The following is a 25,453-nucleotide window of genomic DNA, read 5'->3' on the forward strand; positions in this document are numbered from 1 at the left end:
AATGCTGACCTTAAAGCTAAAAATTTGGAAAATAAAATACCTATTCTCCCATCTGTTTTTGTATGTGTATGCTGTGCTCTATGTTATTAGAAAATCATGTGATTAAAAAAAAAATATATATATATAATCTAAATTATCAAACTCAATGGAAGACAAAATGCTGGTTGTTGAAATCTCATAGCAAAGATGACAAAAGATGTGCATCTTCCTGGTCATATCCTCTAGCACTTTAGTGGCCCCTAACTGGTAATACCAGAACTTTGTGCATTTAAACTGTGACCTTGCTAAAAGCCAACACTTTATATACATTTACACAACCTTAGTTTTCTTGCCAAACTAAGCACCTACCACCATTCCACCTCATGTTCACTCAACAATCTTTCCAAAATATCATTATAACCTATTATTTTAGAATTCTTCCTTCCTTATATATCAAAAAAGGAGAGTGCAAAACATCAGAATTCTCAGAAAGACCACAGGCATATTAAAGTATGAACCCCCCCCCTACCCCACCACTTTCACATGAACTCCAATTTTGGATACTGCATTATGAAATGCTTAACAAGAAAAGTTCTTTTTTTTATTATTTTTTTTAAATCCCATTATGTATAATGTCTAAATCAGTGTTGAAGGCACAAGAACAAGGGGCCTGTATATAAAGCAAAAAAAAAAAAAAAAAAAAAAAAAACCAATTGCATTCATGGTGGGATGTTCACACACTTTCTTTGGTATGCACGACTCCTCAGGGGCATTTAAGCTGTGTTTGATTCAACCTACAGTCACTGACCGCATGTTATCAGGAATTGCTCCACTTACCCAGATAGGGTAGCTGTTTGGCAGCGAGAGAATGCATTTCTCCCCAGTAGGATATCTGAAGACTGCCACTCTTGTGCCACTTAGCTTACTTTCCAAGTAACTAAAAAAAAAAAAAAAAAAAAAAAAGGGAGAGAGAGAGGAAAAAAAAAAAAAAAAAGATTTCAAAATGCAATCAGAACTAAATTCAGCATGAAATACAGTATCTAATACTAGCATCCACATGAACTAATACAAACATCTTTTATTTCATAACATATTGCTTTTACACTGTTGATGCAATTTTACCACTGAGTATCACTTAATATATAACACTTTTATTAAAAATACATAAAAAAAAGTGAGATGCAAGATGTTCCCAATTATTTCCCAGGCCATAAATTAACCAAAAGTTGGCATGGAACACAGATCAACTGACCATATATATACAGTAGGGGCCTCGACTTACGATGACATCAACATCCGATATTCTCAGGAACCGATATACCATCCATATGTAAACTGCCGCTCCCCTGTCTGGCACAGCACTACACCAGACCGACGAGGTACCAGGAATGGACAGAGGCTTGAGGAGTTCCTAGCAAATTCTATCTTCACTGTAAAGAATCAACCCTTCAATCTAGGCGCCTCCGTAGCCAGGTGGGAAGGAGCAGCAGTGCGTAGCACACGCTTCTTGATTAGACCGGGGTTCGAGCCCGTCACCACCAAATACGGAGGATGCGGAAAGGTCACGAAATGACCACCGCATATCCCGGAGCAATATGGCCTTAGTTGCTAATGCTCCTAAAAACCAAAATAACAAATAACAAATAACCCTTCAATCTACCGACATACTGCAACACCTTATGGGAATCAACCATAGACATCACGCTAACCACAAGAAACATAGCAGCTCACGTGACCGATTGGACTGTGCAAAATGCCTGGACCACATCGGATCACCGCACAATCACCTTTAATATCAAGAGAACGATGCCAAGACCAACAAATGGCAAATATGGCGAGCAGGTTCGCCATCAAAAAGGCAAACTGGGAGCTCTTTCGAGAACAATTGATCCGCAAAGCACAAGAGGAAGTGACCGGATGGGAGAGTGACAGGATGGAAAACGTAGACAGGATGCAGGAGAAAGTCACCCACATTATAACCACTGCAGCGGAAATGGCGATGAAAAGGAAGACACCCTCCGTAGGAGCCATGCCGTGCCGTGGTGGACCCCGGAGTTACAAAGACTACGAAAGAAAGTTCAAATAAAGAGAAAAGAATACCAGAGGGCGCGGAGAACCTGGCCACCCGCAGAGGTAGCCTATCTAAGACATCAATACCAACAGCTACGCAATGCCTACACTGAAAAAATAAAGAAAAATAAGAAAGCCTCCTGGGAGCGACTAGTCTCTGCGACCGGAAATGAGGACCCCTGGGGGGTTGTATACAAAATAACCACAAATAAGCTCCCCAGGGGGAAAATAACGACGGCAACAAAAACGCCTCAAGGATCCCTCACTAAAACATGGGATGATTCAATTAATAATATTCTAAATACAATCATTCTAGAACCCCCAGACAACCTCAGTGACAAGCAAGAAGAAATCTCCCAAGCGAACGAGGCATACGCATCGCAACAAATGGAGCCGCCCTTCACCATGGAGGAGCTACAAAATGCTGCAGCACAGATGCGAAATAAGAAATGCCCGGGACCGGACCTCCTGGAGCCGGAGCTGATCAAAAAGGCTGTGGAACACATACCTGGCCTCCTGCTCAAACTTCTAAACTGCTGCCTGCAAGTGGGGAAATTTCCGACCTCCTGGAAAACCGCAAATCTGAAACTCATCCTGAAGAACCCTAACAAGCCACCGGAACAACCGGATTCCTACCGACCGATAGCTTTACTGACTACCCTGAGTAAACTATACGAAAGGCTGTTGCACAAAAGAATTATGAACCACTACAAAGCTGCAAACCTAGAATCACCAAAACCATATGGATTCAAACCGGGATTATCAACCATAGAAGCAGTCCAAAACCTTATATTCAAAGCAACCCAATGCGACAGGAAGTACTTCCTAGTCATTGCAGTGGACTTCGCAGGGGCGTTCGACACCCTGTGGTGGCCGAGTGTCCTCGGCCGGCTCCGGGAGGCAGCGCTCCCAACAAACCTCTACAAGTGTATAAAGGATTACCTAACTGACCGAAGAATTGAGGTGGTAACACCTTTTCGAAAAGTGGCTCGATGGGTTCGCAGGGGCTGCCCCCAGGGCTCGGTCTTGGGGCCACTCATGTGGAACTTTGTCTTTGACGACTTCCTGGCTCAGGACTTGGGTGAAGTGAGCTGCCAGGCCTTTGCTGACGATTTGGTCCTGATGGTGGAGGCGGACTCCAGATCGGGCTTGGAGACTCATGCAAACCAGGCAATACAGGTGTTACAGGATTGGGCAAAGCTACACATGTTGATCTCACCCACGAAGACGAACTCTGTTCTACTGAAAGGAGTGCTTGACATCCACAGACCACCGCAAATAAAGATAGCAGGAGCAACCATCAAACTTGCAAAATAAATACGATACTTAGGAATTACAATCGACAGTAATTTATCCTTCACCCCTCACATCATCCACCTGAAAGAAAAACTAAGGAATTACGCAGCATTAATAGCAAGAGTCTCACGCAGGGACTGGGGATTAAACAGAAAAACCCTGTCCCTGTATTACAAAGCAATTTTCATCCCAGCCATTACCTACGGATCCCCGATATGGTACAAAAAAGCAGGAACAGTAGTAAATAGAAGACACCTGGACACAATCCAGCGTAGCATTATGCTCATCATCTCCCGTGCATGCAGAACAGTGAGCACGCACGCCCTCCAGGTCTTGACAGGAGTCCTCCCACTGGACCTGGAGGTGACTCGCTGCGGGCTCATGTACCACCTGTCTAAGGGAACACCCACTAACATCTATGGACTCACCCTAGAACCAAACAACAACCACAAAGCAGAAAAGCATAGAATCGTGGCTCACCTGCTACAGCTGTGGCAGGACAGATGGACAGCATCAAATAAAGGCGAAGTGACGAAGAGATTCATACCACTGGTTGCCAAGACGTATCCAAAAGCCCCCCCCCCCGTGGTTTAACCCGGGGTTAAATGCAACGTACTTACTAACGGGCCATGGCCCATTCAAGGCAAAATTGAACATGCTGGGTATAACGGAGGAGCTAACTTGCACCTGTGGTGAGCCTGAAACATGGCATCATATAATGCACGACTGTAAGTGCTATGAGGAACACAGAAGCCTGCTAATAACTAAAATACAGTACATACCAAAAAATAAAGAACACCATCTCTTGGACACAGAAGACGACTACGCGGCTTTCAGCCAATTTGCACGAGAAGTCTTCGACCGAAGAAGAACGGAAATTGCCATCAACAATGAATGAAAGTAAATTACATGCTCGAAGAAAATCGACCACCCAACAAGACTGCAAAGAGTTAGAGGAAATCAAAATGAGCGCGGAAGAAGACAACCCCGACCAAAGTGAGGCCATAAATGGATCAAAGGACCCAACAGGACCCTACAAAGATCAAGAAAATAGCAAAGTGACAAGGAACCTGGTCAGACACAGCCATAGGAACTAACCGACGAAGATGAGTACATGCAAACAAACCAAGTAACAAAAAGCCCGGACTGGACATAAATGCAGGAACTACTTGCATTACGCCATATTATTCACTACTTGCATTACGCCATATTATTCACCTTTAATTCCCAATCCCCAGGCAGGGGGGGAGACGGTTTCCTGTTTCCCCCCTGCCACTTCCCGCTTCTCTACCTCTGGTGGGGCATGGGCCTGCCCCACTGCTTTTGGGGACACCTACTCTATTGTCCCCATACTTCTGGCTTTTCCCCCCAGTCTTTAGTCTCCCTCCCCTACTCTGTCTATACACCAGCGAACGTCCCACACAATGTTAAAAAATTAAAATATGTCCAAATTGAAACCGCGCACGCAAAACTCTTTCGGCTTAAACCTTTTTCAGCGATTATTTTATTTTTTTATTTAATTTTTTTTTTTTTTTTTTTAAGGCCCTAGCCACTGAAATCTCAGGAAACTAGGTGGCAGGGCCTGCCAGAGTAAAATATCAACTACTGGGTACCTGGTCTGCGTCCACGAGGCTAAGTGTGGACAACGTTGGGCCCCAGCAGGGGTCTAGCGGCTAAATGGCCAGAAGAACAACGATACACAACACTAAACTTAAAAAATCCAAACACTTTTAAATCTCTGGCCTTTACAGTGAAACAGTGAACTGTTACACCTACAATGAAAGCAACGCGGAGTTGGGGGAAACCTCCGGTGCCGCTAGACACGAATACACTTTACACTTTTTACTTTATACCATCCATACGATCTTTTATTATAAGGACCGATAATATTTGCAGACACCAATGGCTTTCTGATATAGCTGGAACAATAAATGGGTGGAAATTTTCAGACAAGTGATGCACGGAACATCACTCGTTCGATTCTTTTCAAACCAATTAACATCTTTGTTATCGTTCAACATGTGGCATGCGGAACATCACTCGCTATAGCTGGAACGATAAATGGTTGGAAATTTTCAGACAAGTGATGCACGGAACATCACTCGTTCGATTCTTCTCAAACCAATTAGCATCTTTGTTATTGTTCAACAATGTTATCGTTCAACATGTGGCATGCGAAACATCACTCGTACGATTGTTTCAGATCTATGACGATCTGAAACTTCAAGCTCCATCAACCAGTGGTTGTTGCTGTGCTTGGATTTTTCTGGTGCAAAGACTACTTAGGCCATAATGCATCTATCATAGTAGTTAATACTAATTTTATTGGCTTCTATGGAAGCAGTTAGAAACTGTTATATATAAACTTATTCGTTTCAGAAAGAAGAAAAATTCTGTAAGGTTTGAATTTTTGCCTATGATATAACTAAGCGACAATTCCTGTAAGTTTGAGAGGGAAGTGAATGAAATTAGATGGGAATTGTTATACAAGGTGCATTCCAGGAGTATCTCTTTTATAGTGAGTGGCCTGTGGCAATGTGAACATTGTGGAGGGTCATTATCTTATAACAGGAATAGATGGGTCAAATTATTGTGGCCTATTTGGGCTCTGGCCAAGGACAACCTCTTCTTGTCTGTGCAGAAATTGGAGGCCCATAATTGCTGCACAGGTTTAATTTCAAGGAGTTTGATATGAATATGCGTTTGCCAATATAGTGTCCATAGTTCCTTACATATATTTCATATATGCATTTTGTAATCACTGAACAGAACCAGAAAATTCATTGGGGATGTGCTGGATGGATGCTTGGCAGAATCAACTGCAATTTCATTTCCTAATATTCCAGTATGGCCTGGGATCCAGCAGAAGACAACCGTTTGCCGATGATCTCTGAGACGAATCAAATCTGATCTGATGAGCTGTAGTAATGGATGAGTAGGTGGGGAAATCTGCATTGCTGATAGGGCACTTTGCGAGTCTGTGTAGATTATGCTCTTTTTGATTGAGATGGAAATTGATTTCCAGAGCAAGCTTTATGAATATAATTCAGTGGTGTAACTACTGCATTCTGTTGGATTTTTGGTTTGGTTTGGTTTAGTTTTATTGGCGCATCAGCAACTAAGGCTATAATGCGCCAAAACCTTGTCATGAAAGTGATAAAAATCTTTCAGTGACCTAATGAATTAGGTCACTAAGTCAGGGTATAAAAGCCACGTATATATTTTAAAAGACGAATAGCAGTAAACAAGGTAAAAATAAAAAGATTTTTTAAATATGGTTAAAAAGGTTTACTGATTTCAGGAAACTAAAAATAGCAGACACGTGGTCATTGTCGGATAAAATCTGACTGAGTGTATAAGGCTCAGTCAGATGGTTAAAAGCGATAAAACGAGCATTACTAAAACTGGGACAGTCATATAAAATATGTTTAACGGATAAAATGGTGTCGCATTGCTCGCACATAGGAGGATCATCCGCCCTCAGCAGAAACGAATGTGTCAGATGACTGTGTCCTATGCGGAGTCGGGCAAGAACAACTTCCTCGCTCCGATTCCTGCGCAGACTGGACTGCCATGTTTGTATTAGAGGCTTTATTTGGTATAATTTATTTGTTCTCTCTCTATGCCATAGTTCTTGCCATTGGGAATATATATTTTCTCGTATTATTTGCCTGTAGTCTGTATAGGGGACTGACAGGCAACGATTGTTAGTGGGAGCTGCTGATTTGGCTGCAGTGTCAGCCAAATCATTTCCCTTTATCCCAATATGGCTAGGAATCCAGCAGAAGCGAATATCAAATTTATATTTATGAAGAGAATATATCTTCTGCTGAACCCGAGAGAGAACTGGATGACAGCTGCGTCTCAAAGATAATAAAGCCTGTAATACACTCAAAGAATCAGAGTATATTATTGACCTTTCGCATTGAGAAATTCGAATGTGATCCAAGGCTAACTCTATAGCATGCAGCTCTGCAGTGTATATGCTGGATTCGGGAAGAATCTGCTGAGATATTATAGTGTCCGGGAACACAACAGCAGATCCAACGGACGATTCAGACTTCGAGCCGTCTGTGTAGACGGGCAGGAAGTCGGAGTTCTCAGCTCGATGTGCAGAAAAGAGCTGCTGGTAGACAGATGATGAGGTCTCAGACTTTACCCATTTCTTAAGGGAAAAGTCGCACGATGGAGTATGAGCATGCCAGGGTGGAAGAGTTTCTTTTGGTGTTTGTGCAACCTTGTCTACCATGATGTTAAACTCTCTGAGTAGCTCTTGGACACGAATGCCAAAAGGTCGGTTGGCAGTCTGACGGGTATTATATAAGTTTTCCCAACGTGGCTCAAAAACGGATGTCCACGTAGGATGGTCTGGCAGGGATTTCAACTTTAGAGCATAGTTTAAAGACAACTGCTTACGTCGAAGCGATAACGGTGGTTCGTTTGCTTCGACGTATAAACTCTGGACAGGAGATGTGCGATATGCTCCAGTAGCGATACGAAGAGCCTGGTGATGGACAGGATCCAGCCATCGAAGGGCACTGTCTCTGGCTGAAGAATATACCTGGGACCCATAATCAAGTTTGGATCGCACAAGTGCACGGTAAAGCCGAAGAAGCGTGCAACGGTCTGCTCCCCAAGATGTAGAGGAGAGCGAGCGGAGAATATTAAGCCCGCGTGTGCACTTTGTGCGAAGTTGACGGATGTGGTGCAGAAAGGTCAGCTTTTGATCAAATACGAGTCCCAAGAATTTTGTGTCCGCTGCTACTGGAATAGCATTTTGTCCGAGCCTTAATTCAGGTTCAGGATGAAGATTACGCTTGCGACAAAAGTGTACGCAAACGGTCTTCTCCGGCGAGAACCTGAAGCCATTTTCAAGTGCCCAGGAGTTGAGGCGATCAATGGATTTTTGCAGTTGTCTTTCAATAACCCTCATGTTGCATGACTGACAAAATATGCTAAAGTCATCAACATAGAGGGCACTGTTTACGGAAGGAGGAAGTTGTCCTGTGATGGAATTTATTTTGATGGCGAAAAGCGTGACACTTAAAATTGATCCCTGTGGTACTCCCTCCTCTTGACTAAAGGAACGAGAGAGTGAGGATCCCACACGAACTTGGAAAGATCGGTTGGCCAAAAAGTTTTTAATAAAAATGGGGAGTCGTCCCCTGAGACCCAGGCTATGCAGATCTTTTAAGATGCCAAATCTCCAAGTTGTGTCATACGCTTTCTCCATGTCAAAAAACACTGACACCAAGTGTTCGCATTTTAGGAAAGCATCCCGGATGGATGTTTCCAGTCTAATAAGATGGTCCAGAGTGGACCGGTTCCTTCGGAAGCCGCACTGGATATTGGAGAGAAGGTCATTTGATTCTAAATACCATATTAAACGAGAATTGACCATTCTCTCCAGGACTTTGCACAGACAGCTAGTCAGAGCAATAGGACGATAATTGGTGGTGATTTTTGGATCCTTTCCTGGCTTAGGAAAGGCAAGAACGATTGCCTTGCACCAGGAATCCGGAAACTGCCCTTCAATAAAGATTCTGTTATATAGAAGGAGCAGATAATCCATAGATTTTGATGAAAGATGTTTAATCATTTCATAATGGATGCCATCTGGTCCAACGGCACTTGCTTTGGAAAGAGTGAGAGCTCTTTTCAGTTCCTCTCTAGTGAATTCCCCGTTGTAGGGATAGAGGCCCTTGGACTTGAAGTCAAGTGCCTGTTTTTGGATTTTATGTTTCAGGACCAGGAACTCTGGGGAATAGGAAGATGTTGCGGAGATGTTAGAGAATGTTTCCCCAAGAGCATTGGCTATTGCAGTTGCATCTGCAATAGTGCATCCATTATAATCTAGGATTGAAGAAGGGTGGGATGTATATTTTCCCTTCATTTTCCGGATTTTATCCCAGACTATCTTGGAGTTGGTAGACTGGTTAATAGATGATGTAAAACGGATCCACGATTCCTTTTGACTCTGACGGCGGGTATAGCGTGCTTTAGCTCGTGCGCGTTTAAAGGCCATAAGGTTCGTTGTGGTAGGATATCGGCGGAATAACCCCCACGCTTTGTTTTGGGCCCTTTTTGCTGTTGTGCATTGGGAATTCCACCAAGGTTTGGGAAATGGTGGAAACCGGGCAGATGTTTTTGGAACTGCATTCGCAGCTGCTTGGACGATAGCTTCAGTGATGTACGTTACTGCTTCATTGATAGGCTCTTGGCTGACGGTACTGAGATCAAAATTTGCCTGATTTTGGAAGGCAAACCAGTCAGCCTGATCAATCTTCCACCGTGGTAACCTGAAAGGAAGACATGGTCTCCCACTGTGTAACAAGGTTATCACAGGGAAGTGATCGCTTCCGTATGGATTCTCCTCCACTTCCCAAGTGAGTGAAGGGAGTAGAGAAGGGGAGCAGATAGAGAGATCAATGGCAGAAAAAGTACGGGTAGGCATGTGGAAGAAGGTGTTTTTTCCAGTATTCAGAAGGGAAAGGTCATTGTCATTGAGCATACGCTCTATGACTCGTCCCCTTCCGTTGATGTTAACACTACCCCACAGGGTGTTATGTCCATTAAAATCCCCAAGAAGTAAGAAAGGGGGAGGCAACTGCGTTACAAGATCATCAAGGTCTTCCTGGGAGATGTCAGTCCCAGGTGGCAAATAAATAGAGCAGACCGTTAATAGGAATCCCACTGTAAGGCGAATTGCAACAGCCTCTATGCTGGTTGTAATTAGCAAGGGCTGAACTGCGGTCTGATTATTCACAAGGATAGCCACTCCTCCATGGGCAGGACCATCCGCAATTCTATCCTTACGAAAGATTGTGATGTTATGCATGGTGGGATCATCATTTGCCTTTAAATAAGTCTCCTGCAAGCAAAAGCAAACTGGCTCGTGCTTTTGCAGGAGAGCCTTGATGTCATCTGTATTTCGCCGGAATCCACGACAATTCCATTGTAGGAATTTAGCCATTATTTTGGCTTGGTGGGTCCATCAGGCAGCTTCCGAGGTGCTGAGGGCTTACTTTTATCAGTCTTGGATTTGTCTTTTTTGGGGAAGAATAGACGCTGTCCCGTGTCCATTTCCTCCTCCGCAAAGAGTTCCAAGACTGATTCATCCTGTACCTCCTTGTTCTCTACATCCATTCTTTCTGTTGTTACTTGAGGCTCTTTACCACTTGGTTTTGGTAGTGGTGGAGCACTAGGAGGTACGGATATAGGAGTGGCAACTGACTGTGTTTTTTTGGTGGGCTTTTGAGAACTCAATAAATAGCGTGCAATCGGGGTGAATGACTCTCTTGGTGGTATAGTCATCTCAGTTTGTGTCCCGATAGTGCTCTTAGCAGAAACCTTCTGGGCATATGAAGGTTTCCCGCTATTTACTGGTTGGATACGTTTTCTGGCCTCTGGGTAGGAAATATTCAGCTCTGTTTTCAATTTTTGGATTTCTTTTTCGTCCTTCCACCGCTGGCATGCTCTTGAGTAGGCGGGGTGGTCACCTTGGCAGTTGACACAGGTGGGTTTTGGAGCTGTACATTCCTTGCTCTCGTGGTCTTTCACACCACATCGAGCACAGGCAGGGTTACCATGACAAGATGTTTGTGAGTGGCCATATTTTTGGCATCTAAAACACCGCAGTGGGTTTGGGATATAAATCCTCACTGGGCAGTTTAGATAGCCTGCTTTGATGGAACTTGGAGGCCGTGGGGTGTTAAACGTTAGGATGAGAACTCGGGTAGGGACGAGATTCCCATCCTTTCTCATTGATATTCTTTTGACAGCTGTCACTCCTTGTTCTTTTAATTCAGAGCAGATCTCTTCTTCAGAAACATGAAGAAGGTCCCACTCTGATATGACACCACGTGAAGAATTTAAAGTTTTATGAGGGGTTACGACGATAGGTATTCCCCCTATGGATGTAGACTTTATGATTTTTTCCGCTTGCTTGGTGGTAGAAGCTTCGACCAAAAGGTCGCCAGAACGCAGTCTTTTTACAGTTTTAGGTGAACCTGCCAACCCTTCTAATCCTTTCTGGATAAAGAAGGGTGACATCTTCCCAATGGACTGCTCTCCGGTGGAATGGAGAATGAGGAAAAGCGGTGTCACTGATGATGGTGTATCCTCAGTCCTGGCTCTTTTTGCAGAGGTGTTTTCTGCGTCATCATTTCGATTAGGTAGGGGCCTTGTTGGGGCCCCAGAAGAAAGATTTAAATTACTGATATGAGTAAAGAGAAAATGTCTGATGCCTAAGTACCTCACCCACCAAGGAGCCCTACGAGGGGGCGCCCACTCGTGAACTAGCAGGTACTGCGTACACGAATGGGACGCCGAGTTCGCTTAGAGCACCATACCCACGTTACCAATAAGTCTTTATCCCGTCCCAGGACCATAGGGAGGGAGACTTATTGGAACGCAGTTGACCCTAGCAGTATAATACCACCCGCCGATTGATCCCAGTCGAGCCGGTCCGGGACCACCCGTCTCGTCGAAGCAGGGGCCAAAGTGGTGTATTGAAGCTGGGCCCCTCAACCACCAGGATCCCCCTTTCCGCTTCCACGGGTCGCGGCGCACGGCTGCACACGCCGGATTTCAAAAGATGTAACCCTGAAACCAAGGTATGGGCGTTAGATCCCAGTGATGCTAATCTGGAAACCCAGCAGTGTCACTGGGAGGTCCCCTCACCACGTACAGGTGCCCACGTTGAGGGGCATTCTGTTGGAAGGGATTCAAAAATGGTAGCATCGTGGAATACCGCTACTGCACCTGTTCTTCCACTCTCGGACTTCGAGCCATCATCAGTATATATTTTAGAGAAGTCAGGATAACATTGTATATGCGCAATGTGCAGCTGTTGGATGTTATTATCCATTAAGGAGTGTTTTCCCCATTGGTGGAAATAATAGTCATAATATTTTCGCGAAGTCGGGATAACATTGTAAATGTGCAATGTGGAGTTGCTGGATGTTAGTACTCGTTAAAGAGTGTTTTCCCCATTGGTGGAAATAATTATCACAACACGGCATGATGACAGACCATGGAGGAACGTGATCTGTAGGTTCTTGGTGGACTTTATTGAGTTGTATATTCCAGTTTTCTGCTAGTTCCATTAACCTAATACCTGCAGGCCTAGTTGCTTGTGGTTTGTTTCTATAAAAGATCGTGAGTGGCGGATCATTAAATATTGACCAATTAGGATGGGTCGACTGATTTTGGATCTTGGTTGGGTAGTTCAGTAATAACATCTTTCTTCTGATGTTTAGAGGAGCTTCGTAGGCTTCCACATAGAGACTTTGCACTGGAGATGTTCTGAACGCACCTAGAGCTATGCTTAGAGCTGAATGTTAAATAGGGTTGAGACGAGATAAGGCACTTTCCCTAGCAGAATCGAAGACAGGTGCACCATAGTCCAGACGAGATCTAATTATTGATCTATATAAGTGAAGCAAGGTGTAACGATCTGCTCCCCAGGTTGTTGCTGATAAGGCTCTGAGTATGTTCATTTTTTTTTGGCAAGCTGTCTGGAGATGTTCAATGTGTTTTTGATAGTTTAACTTACTGTCAAAAATTAAGCCAAGTAGACGAATACTATTTGCTATTGGAATAAGATGGTTATCTAATTGGAATTCAGGATCAGGATGCATTTTACGTATGGTACAGAAATGAATGGCAGTAGATTTCTGGCTGGATAGTCTGTAACCGTTTTGTGTCATCCAAATCTGGATCTGATTTATTGATATCTGCAATTGTCTCTCAATGTAGTTCATGTTTTGAGAGTGGCAGGAGATTGTGAGATCATCGGCATAAAGATATGAATCCACTGTTTTCGGAATAAGTTCAGTTAAGTGATTAATTCTAATTGCAAATAGAGTGGTGCTGAGAACGGACCCTTGAGGGACTCCTCCTTCTGGAACAAAGTTTTAGAGAGAGTTCCTCGGCAACGAACTTGAAAGGATCTTTGTTCTAAGAAATTTTGGATGAAATATGGCAAATTTCGTCTCAGGCCAAGAGAATGTAGATCCTTTAAAATGCCGAAATGCCATGTGGTGTCAAAGGCTTTCTCAATATCCAGACAGACCATAACGAGATGCTCCTTTTTGATGAATGCATTTCTGATGTTTGCTTCGGCTTTAATCATAAGGTCCAAGGATGATCGATATTTTCTGAAACCAAATTGATTCTTATTGATTAGGTTTTGGGACTCAAGATAGACCAAGTCAGACAGCGGTGAATCATTTTTTCGAGGGTTTTGCTCAGACAGCTGGTAAGTGAAATTGGTCTGTAGTTTTGAGGAACACAATAGTCTTTACCAGGTTTAGGGATAGCCAGAACGTAGGAATGATGCCAGGAGCTTGGGTATGTATGTTCAGTGAATATTCGATTGAGGAAGAACAGCAGTGATGACAGTGACTTTGGATTTAAATTTTTGAGCATTATATAAAATATCCCATCAGGGCCGGCGGCGCAGATCCTTGTGTTGGTAAGAGCATGCTGAAGTTCAACCATGGTGAATGGTTGATTTTATGTTAGTGCACATTTGTCAGTGAAATTCAGTTTGGATTTTTCAGTTACACCTTTAATTTTTTCAAATGATTGGTCATAAGAAGTTGAGGAGGACAAGTGAGAAAATACAGATCCTAGTGCATTTGCGATTTCTGCAAGAGTAGAGAGTTCCTGTCCATTCCAGTTAATTAGTGGAGTAGATGGAGGAATTTTGCCATTTAACAATTTTATCTTATTCGAAATCAGTCTGATGTGTGTATTTTTATTAACCGAGGAAGCGAATTTAATCCAAGATTCTTTTTTTGCTTTCCGTCTGATATAACGGGCTCTTGCTCTAAGTCGCTTATAACTAATAAGATTGGAAGTGGTTGGATGTTTGTGGAATTGATTCCAAGCTTTATTTGTCTCTTTTTTTGCATTGTTGCACTCTTCGTTCCACCAATAATTTAATTTTCGTCTTTTCCTGACTTGGTATTGTGGAATTGCAGTGTTTGCAGCTGTTAGAATTTGGTTTGTTATATGTTCAGTAACATGGTTGAGAGAAGAGCACTGTATGATATGGTTGTCGAACGAGACAAGCGTGCTATATTTTATCCAGTCAGCCTTTGGAAATTTCCATTTTACTGGATTGTCTGTTGGTAATGAAGAGGAAGTTTGAACTTTGCATATTATTGGGAAATGATCGCTGTTGTGAGGGTCGTTAAGAGTTACTCACTGGATACTTGGATAGAGCACTGGAGAGCAAATGGAAAGGTCTATTGCGGAGGTTGATCCGGTAGGAAAATTAACATAGGTAGGAGAGCCAGTATTCAACAATGTTAAATCCTGTCTATCTATTAACGTTTCAACAAGCTTTCTACGCCTGTCTAAGCTGGAAGAGCCCCATAATGGGTGGTGACCATTAAAGTCACCTAGAAGACAGAAGGGAACTGGAAGTTGCAACACAAGATCTTTGATTTCCTGAATAGAATAGGGACGATTAGGTGGAAGATAAATTGAGACCAATGTAACGGTGATTCCAATTACTATGCGCGTGGCAACAGCTTCTAAAGAGGTTTGCAATGGAATGCATCTGGAAGGAACTCTTGAGTCCAACAGGATAGCTACTCCTCCATGAGCACTATTAGTGTCAGATCTATCTTGTCTGTAGATAGTGTAATTTTTGACTGTAGTGGAAACTTGGGGTGTCAAGTTGGTTTCCTGTAGGCACATAGCTACAGGATTGAAGCAGTGAATTAGTTCATTGATATCATTGATGTTGCTGCAAAAACCTCTACAATTCCATTGAATGATGTGTTCCATTATGTGGTTTTGTTCGTGGAAGATGTATCTGACTGCTTTTTATAAGTCGATTGTTTATGACAGTCCGGTTTTGGTTTTTCTTTTCGGGCAAAATTGGGACGTGCCGATTCATTGCTATCGTTCATATCATCTTCTATTTGTATTTCAAGCAGTTCTTCTTGACCGACAGAATCATCTGTATCCATGCTTGTTAGACATCATACTTTCGTCTCAGCAGAATACGACCTTTTCAAATTTTCTGCTTCCTGACGATGCGGTAGTCTCTGGGTTAGAATTGTGAGTGGCGTGTTATTGCTTTGGTCTATTGAATTTGGTTTAGATGGATGCTGGATCAAGAGTACTGATCGTGCCCAGTCTGATATTCATATTTTTGGAGAGATGGATACTTCAGTCTGACATGCCACTGATTCGTGTCTGAGAGTGGTAGAAGCATAAGTGCGTTTTGGCATACTTAAGTTGATCTGTTTTTTCGCTTCTTGGTAAGAGAATTTATTTTCAATTTTATATTTTTGTATTTTTTTCCCTATCTTCGATAGTTCACAGTCTTTGGAGTAGGCTGGACGTTTGCCACTACAATTAGGACACTGTGGTGTTGGAGCTTTGCATTCTGCTTGTGTGTAATTCTTGCAGCTGCAGTTTGGACATATAGCTTCTCCACGGCATGCTGTCTGAGAATGGGCGAACTTTTGACATTTAAAGCATCTGAGCGGATTTGGGATATATGGCCTAATGCGGCAATTCAAGTAACCTGCTTTGACAGATCCCGGTAGATTTGGAGTACTGAAAGTCAAGATTATGTTTCACGTGGGAGTTAAGTTGCCGTCTTTTCTGATCATGATACATTTTGCATGAGACACATTTTGATCGTTTAGCTCCTGGACAATTTCTTCCTCAGAAACGTATAATAGATCCCATTCAGAGATCACTCCCTTGAAGAATTTAGTGTGTTGTGTGGGGTAACCTGAAATCGTATTCCGCTTAAAGAAGTAAGTAGTAATTCAGAATGTCTTGAGTAAGATGTCTCTACTAGTAGATCTCCTGATTGGAGACGTTTAACCATTTTTGGTGAACCTGCTGAGTTTTCTAGGCATCTCTGGATGATGAAAGGCGAGAGCTTGCTTACAGGTTGGGATGACAAAGAGTGTATTATGAGGAAAGCTGGAGATTCCTGTTTCCTAGTGTCCTTTTTAAGTCTCTTTGAAAGAGAGAAGTCATTGTCGGTGTCACTGTCGTGTTCATGTTGAGAGCACTTCGGCTCTAAACGTGGAAATTCACTTATTTCCATCTTTGCTCCTTTTAACCCCGAGGGTTGGTTTTTTCCCCAGGTTACCGGCCCCGCCACGTGGAGGCAGGAGCGGTGCCACCAGTGACCAAGCGGTTGTTTAAGTTAATGAATTTGGTTAGTGATATATATAAAGAATACTAAAAGAAAGGTGGATTGCCTTTCTGGGTTCTTACTTTTGACTTTTAAAGTGCAGAACCACTTCAAGTAAATAAAACAACAGCCGCACTGGAAAATAAAGAAACTATATCACTTTGGAGATCACTCTATAATCACTGGAAGAAAATCGCTTGTCACTACCGCTTGGCACTCGGGGCCGCCGATCTCTGTGGAACAGAACATGATCTAGCGAAGGACACTGTCTTTGTTTGTGCTATGTGCAGAGAGCGTCTAGAAATTAGGCACCAACTCAGCATTGAGATGGGTGTCTATGAGAGCTTGAGGTGTAGGGTAGATGCCCTTGAAGGTATTAAAGTGGGGGACCCATTAAGCTCTCAGCTGCCCAACTAAACACTCGAGCTTCCTCTTGTGCATCAGCCTACACAGCAGAAATCTCCAAGGCAGAATGCGCTGGTCCCCTCAGGAGATAGTTATTATCATTGACTCCATTGCAGGGAGACGGGTAATATAATGTGTAAAAAGGATGGGTGGAATAGGACCAGGGTATGTTTGTCAGAAGAATAGGTTGATGACGCTGTAGAGCAGATATCATCTTTTAAGGGCACAAAGGGTGATATTGTTGTACAAGTTCACACTAATGACATTAAGCGTGGTAGATCTGCAGACTGACTCAACAAGAATAAGCCAATGTTGATAAAAAGTCGCGAGTCAGGGTTAAATTTTAAACTGTCTGCAATTCTGCCAAGAGACAATAGGAGGGAGTACAGGAGGAGAGCCTTGTCAATCAATTTGGCCCTGGAGAGATTCTGCAAGGCTCACGGGATAGAATTTTTCTCAGCATGGTCTGTGCCTGTTAACAGGAGAGACTGCTTTTACAGGGATGGGATACGCTTAAATAGGAGTGTAAGAATATTTGCCAATGCTATCGAGGCAGTGATAGGTGGGTCGAAAAACTGCTAGCTTGGGGGGGGGTTCACAGACTAAAACGTTAAAAGTAGTCGCAGGCAGAGGTGAAAGCGATTCTTGCACTTCTATTAGAATGAGCAGCTGCCTGGAGGGCAGGAAGCTGGGCATTTCAAGGACTGATGGCAGTTATCATGAAACAAATAAATATATAGGCTGAGTTAGGGTAACTAAGAATAAGAAAAGGTGCATGTACACCATTGCTAGAAGTATAGTAAATAAATTTGATGAATGTGAAACACTGGTCAAGACATCAAAGGCGGATACTGTTGGGATATCGGAGACAAGTGGTGTCACACAGATATTAGGGATGCAGAATTGGAATTTGGAGAGTACAATGTGCACAGAAAGGGAGGAGGAGTTATGCTGTTAATTAAGAAAAACAAAATCTAAGGAATTGCATCCAGTTGACATAGATGGACAGTGCAATGTTGAGCCAGTTTGGTGTGACATAAGCACTGGGAAAGCAAAAATGATGGTAGGAGTGTGTTATAGGCCTAATGACTCTAATGAGTACAATGAACAATTCTACAGAGAAATAGACTGAGCCAGTAAATCAGATTTTGTTATAATGGGGGGGAGGGATTTCACCTTCCCAGATATTGACTGGAACCTGTGGGTTGGTCACTCACACACTAGCAAGACTTTTGTGGCTTTATTGGATGATTTTTTCTGCAGCATGTTCATGAGGTAACCAGAGAGGGTAATACTCTTGATCTGGTTATCAGCAGTGATTATTTGTTCATTAAGAATTTGCAGATAAAGGAACCACTAGGTGGCAGTGATCACAGTGTACTAATGTGGGATTTACTTAAGGATATAATTACCATCAGGGGTAAAGGGAAAGGTTTTTGCTTCAACAAAGCTGACTACAGTGGTCTCAGACAGTTTTTAAATTCTTACAGTGGGACAAACTGATGATGTTACCAAGAGCAAATTCTAACTGGATGCATTGAAGGAATTAATTGGGGGTGCTGGGGTGGCTTTTCATACCGATTACGAAATATTGTTCAAGTTTTAGGCCTAAATGGATGTCAGATGAACTAATGAGACTCATGGCAGAGAATAAAAATGCATGGGATGTATATAAATTATCAAGGGACACATAGATAACTATGGCAGATATAAACTAGTCTGTAACCAAGTCACAAAGGAGATTAGGCAAGCGAAGGCAGATTATGAGAAATCTTTGGCAAACGATGCCAAGAAAAACAGCAAGGACTTCTTTACTTTATTTATATAAACTCTACAAGGAAGGGGTTTAACCATATTGGTCAACTTGATATTCATGGTTCGACTGTTGATGATCCTGCTCAGATAGCTGATAATCTGAATGAGTATTTTGCATCTACATTCACATGAGGAGTTATTAAGTGAGGAAAATGACAGAAGTTTATCTCAGTGTAACAGGGTGCTTAATGATTTTGATTAACTGAGAGCAAAGTGGAGGTGAAATTGTTAAAGTTAAATGTAAGAAAGGCATCTGGGGTGGATTGGATCTATCCAGTTGTATTAAAGGAGGTGGCAAAGGAACTAAGGAAACCCTAAGCCATAATTATGAAAGCATCCTGGGAGTTGCAGGAAGTTCCCACCGAATGGAGATGTTCAAATGTATCCCCAATTCACAAGAGGGATCTAAGGATGACATGAGTAATTACAGAACAGTTAGTTTAATTTCTGTTCGGGGTAAAATAATGCAGTCACTGGTGAAAGATGCATTGCAGGATATCTAGGCAAGAATATCAAGACTGCAGCAATAATTAAGACACAGCATGGGTTTGTTAAGGGAAAATCCAAAGGAACTAGATGCAAAATATAATTTTGATATTGTATACCTTGGATTTCAGGAAAGCTTTTGAAAGTGTTGCGCATGGAAGATTACTGTACAAATTGGAGCAGTATGGTATTAAGGGTTTGTTTGTTTGTTTGTTATTTGGTTTTTAAGAGCATTAGCAACTAAGGCCATATTGCTCCGGGGATATGCAGTGGTCAATCCCTGACCTTTCGGCATCCTCCGAATTTGGTGGTCACAGGCTCGAACCCCGGGCTAATCAAGACACGTAGGCTATGGACTGCTGCTCTTGCCCACCTGGCTACGGAGGTGCCGGTGACTGCATCAAGATCATTAATCCGTGGGAAGGAGAACCGATCAATGCAATCAAGTTCACGCCCTAATAATTGCCAGTCTGCTCTCCTAAAGTTCAGCTTGGCTGGGACAAGAGTAGTGCATCTACTCTTCTGTAGATATGTTAATTTGACATCTTAGCTTAAAGCCTTGTGATCAGACGGCAGAAATGAAACTGCTTCTAAAATAAGGATCTGCTTGGATGCAAAAATGAGATCCAGCATCGCTTTGCCTCTAATACAAGTATTGTTATACTGCTTGAGGCCCAGTTCAGACCTGGTGTCATATAGCAGCCTAGTTGTAGCAGATGATTCTTCAATACCTGGTGGAGAGTGCTGAGTATTGAAGTCTCCAAACAAGTAAACCTCATCTGAATGATGAAAAAAAAAAAAACGTTTCAAACTCGCAGAGCGCTTGCGACAGCCTCTCCATAAGAAGAAGATTGACTGGGGGCAAAAGGTAGATAGCTGCAGAGAGAACAGTTTTGTTATGAACCTTCAACTGACAAAAGATTCCTTCGATATTGTGGAAAGTCCTGTGCATTGTAACTGAAATTGGTTTGAGATAATAATTGTGACACCACCTCACCTAGATCCCCTGTTTCTTCCGAGGACAGTATAGCCCACTGCTGCCACTTCCAAATCCAAACTCCCATCGTGTAGCCATGTTTCTGTGAAGATATATACATCAAACTCAGAGAGCAAAGCAAGATTCTAAATTTGTCAATTTTGTCCACTAGACTCCTACAGTTCTGATAATATATATGAAGAGATTGCTGATAGCCATCATCACCTGTCCCTGTATGGACAGAAACAGTAGAGGCCTGGAAAAGAAGAGAACAAGAGTTGTTTATGCACCATGATTGCTAACTATCATTCTTCTCCATAATGTTTGTACTCTTGTTGTAGATTTCAAATGGTCTGATTATTAATCCCAGAGGCCAATATAGGGAATCCAGTAGATTACTTTCGTCTAATGTATTGCAGGTCACCAGGAAAGAAGCGTAGGTGGGATGTTTAGTTCACGTTCAGTTTAGATGTCAAGTGCATGAACTTCAGCTACCACTCCGATTTTGTTTCTAATGAATTCATGTAAAGCTTCCACATTCCTATGTGGACTGAGCCAGAAAACAAATAACATGGATTTGCGTGGTACTACAGTGAGATTGTATTTGCCTTTGGATAGGCGATCCTTACAGTGAGAAGGTGCGTGTACCGAAGAGAGGTAAGCTGCATGATAATGGGCTGAAGAGGTGTTGCTATCAATTAGACCCTTATCATTCTCGTAAGTTCTTAAACCAGTTTTTTTTGTTAACTTGTGCGTTCTACCGGTTTCGATATTTCTGTCCTCTGAGCTGCCGACGTCGAAATCCACCTGCAGTGACTTATGCTTTGGAACTTTACTCACCTCAGACTCTAATCTTATGTTACCAATAGGTATGAGATTACTGATGTTGGCTTCGCCTACAGGGCCATCATCATTCCTGCTTTAGACTGATCATTAGATATTTTCTTCCCTTTGCTGAGGACGCTAACTTTTTCAGCAGATCTATCAATCTTGCTTGAGGAAGTTTGCGGTCTATGATCAGTTGATTGCTTAGCTGGGTGCTGATTCCGTTTTTTACCCCACAAAAATCTCCTGAAAACAGTGTGGAATGGCTGTCAGCAGGATTGCATGCGCAATGAGGGCAGATTGCAATTAAATTGGATTGGGCATAGTTTTTATAGAATCAGATAAGCTCAGTTGAATTAAGTAAATTCATCAATTTAGCTGGGTCATCAAGATTCCTGAGTTCAATTTTGTTAAATATATCTAGAAGGATAAGTTTGATCTCCTTATTTTTTTTGTGCAGTACCGTGATATAGCCTTTCAGCTCTTCTAATTGCGATTTGATAAGAACGTTTCCTTGCTCAGCATTAGTAACAAAATCAGAATAAACTTCACCATTGCACTTTCTTTCAGTTTCAAGTATTTTTTTCCTCAAATTGCAGGAACTGAGTGCTCTCATCGGGGTTGTTTGTCAGTGACTTCACATTACGGGAACCATGTTTTGTCAACTCAAGAAGTTTGATTAGTTTATTAGCCACAAGATCAGGTCTATTTAAATGTTCTTTCTGGAATTGGCAGAACTCATTTGAAAGTTGTTTCACAGCTGTTGACTGAGTGATTGATTTTAATTTTATTGGCACAAAAACAACTATGGTTATACTGCTCCAAGAAAAGATTAAAATATCAACAAAGATAATTTGACGACGTAACCTTTAAAAAGGTTACCTCGTCAAATTGTTATCTATATATATATATATATAGATATATCACCATTATAATTAATTATCTTACGTTTATAACTGTTAACTATTTGCCATATCGACTATATATATATATATATATATATACACACAGGGTGTCTCAAAAATATTGGTACAAACGTTTAGGGGAGGTAGGTAACATCTAAAGGAATGTGAATCGCATAGGAACCCATAACCGGAAACGTCACCGTAAGTCGGTACATGGCGCTGTTCATCAGTTCGCGAGAGGGAAAATTTCTGGTTTACTCATTCAAGCAGTAGTCGCCGCACGAAGAGCATGCATCGATATACGAACTGTGAGATGGCAGACATGCACCTAGTGCATCGATTAGCAGAGGGCCCACACGGTGTGCGCCCCATGCGGCACAACATCGCTTCGCAATAAATGTGTGGGCAGGTATGGTCGGTGACTGCTTAGTCAGCCCATACCTGTTACCATTCCACATGAACTCCGCTAAATATCGGATCTTTCTTGAAAACGTTTTACCAGGGTTACTTGACGATGTTCCAGCAAATGTGAGACGCAACATTTGGTTTCAACATGACGGGGCGCCTGCCCATTATGGAAGGTGTGTTCGTGACCATTTGAACACGCGTTTTGGGTGTCGATGGATTGGCCGTGGTGGACACGTTGCCTGGCCCCCGTGCTCACCTGATTTATCGAGCCTTGATTTCTTTTTGTCGGGGCCCTCAAATCTATCGTGTATGAATTGGCTGTGGAGACGGAAATGGATCTCGTGGCGAGACTCATCTGTGCTGCTGCTACTGTCAAAGAAACTCCAGGTGTCTTCGACCGTGTCCGCCAATCCATGCTGCATCAGTGTCATCGTGTCTCATGGTGGAACCTTCAAGCATCTGTTGTAACATCATGAAATGCATCCATCTCGTACTCCATTGTTAATATTATGTCAAATAAATGTTTGCCACTATTTACTGTCTTGTGTCATTTCTGCTTTTGTGCCTCTGCTACTACTTTCCCGTGACGTTTCCGGTTATGGGTTCCTATGCGATTCACATTCTTTAGATGTTACCTACCTCCCCTAAAAGTTTGTACCAATATATTTGAGACACCCTGTATATATATATATATATATAAGGCAGTATAAGATTAAAGGTAAATTATCCAATTTATATATGTGTGTATATATTAACAGCTTGTAAAAACTTAAAAACTGCTGCACAATTCAGACTGCGAGCCATCTGTGTAAACTGGCAGGAAGTCGGAGTGCAGAATAGAACTGCTGGTAGCCAGATGATGGAGTCTCAGACTTTCCCAGTTCTTAAGGGAAAAATCGCACAATGGGGTATAAGCATGCCAGGCTGGAAGACTTTCTTTTGGTGTTTGTGCAATTTTGTCTACCATGATGTTAAACTCTCTGAGTAGCTCTTGGACACAAATACCAAAAGGTCGGTTGACAGTCTGACGGATACTGTACAAGTTTTCTCAACATGGCTCAAAAACGGATGTCCACGTAGGATGGTCTGGCAGGGATTTCAACTTGAAAGCATAGTTTAAAGACAACTGCTTACGTCGATGGGATAACGGTGGTTCGTTTGCTTCGACGCATAAGCTCTTGACAGCAGATGTTCGAAATGCTCCAGTAGCAATAAGGATAGCCTGATGGTGGACAGGGTCCAGCCATCGAAGGACACTGTCTCTGGCTGAGGAGTATAGCAGGGCCCTGTAGTCTAATTTGGATCGTACAAGTGCACGATAAATACGTAGTAGGGTGCACCTGTCTGCTCCCCAACGCGTAGAGGAGAGAGAGCGAAGAATATTTAGTCCCCTCGTGTACTTTGTACGAAGTTGACGAATATGTTTTAGAAAGGTCAACTTTTTATCAAACAGAAGTCCCAAGAATTTTGTGTCTGATACTACTAGAATAGCATTTTGTCCGAGCCTTAATTCAGGTTCAGGATGAAGATTACACTTACGACAAAAATGTACGCAAGCGGTCTTCTCCGGCGAGAACCTGAAGCCATTAGCAAGTGCCCAGGAATTAAGGCGATTGATGGCTTGTTGCAGTTGTCTTTCAATAATCCTCATGTTGCATGACTGATTAAATATGCTAAAGTCATCAACATAGAGGGTGCTGTTTACAGTTGAAAGGAGCTGTTCTGTGATAGAATTTACTTTGATGGCGAAAAGCATGACACTTAATACTGATCCTTGTGGTACTCTCTCTCCTTTTGGCAGAAGGGACGAGAGAGTGAGGATCCCACATGAACTTGGAAAGATCGATTGGCTAAAAAGTTTTTAATAAAAATGGGGAGTTGCCCTCTAAGACCAAGGCTACCCAAATCTTTTAAGATGCCAAATGTCCAAGTTGTGTCATATGCCTTCTCCATGTCAAAGAACACTGACACCAAATGTTTGCGTTTTAGGAAAGCATCCTGGATGGTTGTGTTTCCAGTCTAATTAAGTGATCAAGAGTTGAATTGTTTTTTCGGAAGCCGCATTGGATGCTGGAGAGATCATTGAATTCTAAATACCACATTAACCGAAAACTAACCATTCTCTCCAGGATTTTGCACAGACAGCTAGTCAGAGCTATAGGACAGTAATCAGTAGGGAGTTTAGGATACTTTCTTGGCTTCGCAAAGGCAAGAATAAATGACATGCCAGGAATCCGGAAATTGCTCGTTTATAGAGATTCTGTTATGCAGAAGAAGCAGGCGATCCATAGATGTTGATGAGAGATGTTTAAGCCTTTCATAATGGATGCCATCTGGTCCAACAGCACTTGCCTTGGAATGATAGAGAACTCCTTTTCTCTTTTATGTTTCAGGACCAGGAACCCTGGGGAATAGGATGATATCCCAGAGATGTTTGAAAATGTTTCCCCAAGAGCATTGGCTATTGCAGTGGGCTCTGCAATAGTGCATCCATTATAGTCTAGGATCGATGAGGGGTGGGATGTATATTTTCCCTTCATTTTTCGGATTTTATCCCAGACTACCTTTGTGTTGGTAGACTGATTAATAGATGATGTAAAACGGATCCATGATTCCTTTTGACTCTGACGGCGAATGTAGCGTGCTTTTGCTTAAGCACGTTTGAAGGCTATTAGATTAACAGTCGTAGGATATCGGCGGAATATCCCCCAAGCTTTGTTTTGAGCCTATTTTGCTGTTGTGCATTGGGAATTCTAACATGGCTTGGGAAAAGGTGGAAACCAGGCAGATGTTTTCGGTATGGTATTGGCAGCTGCATGGACGATATTTTCTGTGATGTACGTGATTGCATCATTGATAGGCTCCTGACTGACTGCATTAAGGTCAAAATTTGCCGGATGTTGGAAGGCATTCCAGTCAGCCTGAACAGTCTTCCACCGTGGTAACCTGAAGGAAAGACACTGTCTCCCACTGTATAAGCAGGTTATCACAGGGAAGTGATCACTTCCATATGGGTTCCCCTCCACTTCCCAAGTCAGTGAAGGGAGAATGTAGCGTGCTTTTGCTTACGCACGTTTGAAGGCTATTAGATTAACAGTCGTAGGATATCGG

At 42.5% G+C, this 25,453-nt stretch overlaps 1 protein-coding gene across 2 annotated transcripts in view; it reads right to left on the minus strand.

The window, feature by feature from the left end:
* Window positions 1-679: 679 nt before the first annotated feature.
* Window positions 680-25,453, minus strand: part of tws (protein phosphatase 2 regulatory subunit tws) — a 533,883-nt gene continuing 509,109 nt past the window's right edge. For both annotated transcript variants that reach the window (XM_090373490.1, XM_090373489.1), the window contains one exon: window positions 680-916. The gene's annotated coding sequence lies outside the window, so the exon portion shown is untranslated. The remainder of the gene's footprint in view (window positions 917-25,453) is intronic.

This window comes from Mastigoproctus giganteus, chromosome 5 (genome assembly GCF_048544385.1).
Source record: "Mastigoproctus giganteus isolate SK-2022 chromosome 5, ASM4854438v1, whole genome shotgun sequence".
Taxonomy (NCBI): domain Eukaryota; kingdom Metazoa; phylum Arthropoda; class Arachnida; order Uropygi; family Thelyphonidae; genus Mastigoproctus; species Mastigoproctus giganteus.